The sequence below is a fragment of the Cebus imitator genome, unplaced genomic scaffold, assembly GCF_001604975.1.
Source record: "Cebus imitator isolate Cc_AM_T3 unplaced genomic scaffold, Cebus_imitator-1.0 Scaffold197, whole genome shotgun sequence".
NCBI lineage: Eukaryota > Metazoa > Chordata > Mammalia > Primates > Cebidae > Cebus > Cebus imitator.
In genome coordinates this window covers 1,474,471-1,477,481 of record NW_016107512.1, presented here as the reverse complement: position 1 = coordinate 1,477,481, position 3,011 = coordinate 1,474,471, and the positions used below count along the sequence as shown (strand labels likewise).

The following is a 3,011-nucleotide window of genomic DNA, read 5'->3' as shown; positions in this document are numbered from 1 at the left end:
TTTGAGATACCGTCTCACTCAGTTACCCAGGCTGGAGTGTAGTGGTGAGATCTTGGCTCACTGCAACCTCCACCTCCTGTGTTCAAGCAATTCTCCCACCTCAGCCTCTCGAGTAGCTGAGATTACAGGCATGTCCCATAATGCCTGGTTAATTTTGTATTTTTAGTAGAGATGGGGTTTCACCGTGTTGGTCGGGCTGGTCTTGAACTCCTGACCTCAGATGATCTGCCCACCTTGGCCTCCCAAAGTGCTGGGATTGCAGGCGTGAGCCACCGCGCCTGGCCACCTTGAGTTTCATTTTAACAGCACTGGAGAGAAGAGACAAGAAGGCAGACAGAAACCAAAAACTGAGGCTTCCAAAGGGCAGAGTGTAATAAGCCCATCTTCAGTGTAAGAGTATGCTGTGGTCTGAATGTGTGTGCTCCCCAACATGGTGTTAGGGTATTTGTTGGTTTTCATCCATGTTCCTGGCTCATAACTCCCAAAGCCCGTGTCCTGGACTTTCGTTATAATGTTGGGTGTGTTAGGCACAGGGGCAGCCTCTGACCTTCTGCCTTCCTTCCACTCTAATGTTTTCCCACCTTTCTGATTGTGGGTCTTAAGACCTTTCCAAGAGAGGGTCCCGCCCTGTACCGTGGGGGAACAGATGTTGTCATGAAGTTTCCAAAACAACCCCAAAAAGGCCCTGCAGCCCCAGAGTTAAAGCTGGTTCCCGACCCAATCCTGTCCCGCAGCAGCCTGCCTCCTCTTTCCTTTCAGCATGACAGATGCCGCTGTGTCCTTCACCAAGGACTTTCTGGCAGGTGGAGTGGCCACAGGCATCTCCAAGACAGCAGTAGCACCCATTGCTCTGGTCAAGCTGCTGCTGCAGGTGCAGCATGCCAGCAAGCAGATTCCAGCAGATAAGCAATACAGGGCCATTCTACATAGACTGGTCCATATTTCCAAGGAGCAGGCAGTCTTGTCCTTCTGGTGTGGTAACCCGGCCAAGGTCATCAAATACTTGCCCACCCAGGCTCTCAACTTCACCTTCAAAGATAAATATAAGCAGATCTTCCTGGCTGGTGTGGACAAGAGGACCCCGTTTTGGTGCTACTTTGCAGGGAATCTGGCAGCAGGCGGTGCTGCTGAGGCCACATCCTTGTGTTTTGTGTACTCTCTTGATTTTGCCCATACCCGTCTGCCAGCCGATGTGGGTCAGGCTGGAGCTGAAAGGAATTCCGAGGCCTTGGTGACTGCCTGGTTAAGATCTACAAATCTGATGGGATTAAGGGCCTGTACCAAGGCTTTAACGTGTCTGTGCAGCATATTATCATCTACCGAGCTGCCGACTTCGGTATCGATGACACTGCAAAGGGAATGCTTCCGGATCCCAAGAACACTCACATCGTCCTCAGGCGGATGATCGCACAGACTGTCACTGCTGTTGCCGGGTTGACCTCCTATCCTTTTGACACTGTTTGCTGTGGCACGATGATGCAGTCAAGGTGCAAAGGAACTGACATCGTGTACACAGGCACACTTGACTGCTGGAGGAAGATTGCTTGTGATGAAGGAGGCAAAGCTTTCTTCAAGAGTGCATGGTCCAGTGTTCTCAGAGGAATGGGTGGTACTTTTGTGTTTGTCTTATATGATGAAATACAGAAATACACATAAATTATTTCCTAGGAATGTCCGCCTGTGAACAGGCGTGATGTATTATATAGCATATCTTGAGCATTCTTGACAGACTCCTGGCTGTCCATTCATCAGTGGCAACTATTTACTGGTTGAAAAAGGGAAGCCATAATAATCATCTCTTGAGAAATGTTGAGTGTATAATAAAGTATATTGTTTGCTGAGAACGATGGCAAGGAAAACCTGCCCCCTGAATGGAAAACTGCTTGGGGCATTGTAAAGTAGCAAAACAGAATGTGTATATGATACACCAGAGCACGGGGTATGTGCTCTGGTGTATCCTATACATGGGATACATGGGACAGGGAGCCCCTGTCCCCGTGGCTCCCTTGTGGAGAATGCTTTCTAGTTTGTCTGTGATCAGTGGTAAGCAGGTACCAGCTGCTTACCTGGTTTATCTTGGTTCTATGAGAAAACACGGAACACCTGTTTGTTAATAATAGTCACCTGTTCAGAGAGAGTACGTGGGTCAGAACCTGCTTGAGGCACTCAGCCCAGAATGCCGTCAGCCCCTGAGGCTCTCAGCTCAGAAGGCTGTTGGCCCCAGGACGGTCCCACTTTGCTGTTCTATCTGGGTGTCTGCTTCTCAATGCCTTCAGCGCCGCCTGGGTGGGGGTCTCTACGGCCGAGCTGGACTCGGTAATCATCCAACCAGTTTTCTCTTACAGCTATTTCCATGATGAGGATGATGGAACTCAATTATATTTTTTATTTCAGCCACTCCTGATAAATAACTAATTTGGAGAAATAAAAATATCTTTAAAAAATAACCAAAAAAGGACAGGCACGGTGGCTCATGCCTGTAATCCCAGCACTTCGGGAGGCACAGGTGGGCAGATCACAAGGTCAGGAGTTGAAGACCAGCCTGGCCAGTATGGTGAAACCCCATCTCTACTAAAAATACAAAAAATTAGCTGGACGTGGTGGCAAGTACCTGTAATCCCAACTACTTGGGAGGTTTAGGCAGGAGAATTGCTTAAACGTGGGAGGTGGAGGTTGCAGTGAGCTGAGATCGCCTCACTGCACTCCAGCCTGGGGTGACAGTGTGAGACTCTGTCTCAAAAAATCCAAAACAGAAAACAAACAAAAAATCCAAAAAGACAGTGTTCAGTGAGCTTCCAGGTAGCTGAACACATAGAGGTTTCTGGAAGGTGGCTCACCCCGGGAGGACCTGGAAGCTCCACACCCTTTCTTCCATGCCACACCCTGTGCCTTTTTATATGTATCATTTACAATAGCCTTTTATTGTTTTATTTATTTAAGTTTTAAATTTTTTAAATTTTTTTATTTTTGAGACGGAGTCTTACTCTTGTTGCCCAGGCTGGATGTGCGAT

At 48.1% G+C, this 3,011-nt stretch overlaps 1 pseudogene; it reads left to right on the top strand.

The window, feature by feature from the left end:
- The first annotated feature begins 340 nt into the window (after window positions 1-340).
- LOC108317098 lies at window positions 341-1,835 on the top strand (annotated as a pseudogene).
- Window positions 1,836-3,011: the final 1,176 nt, after the last annotated feature.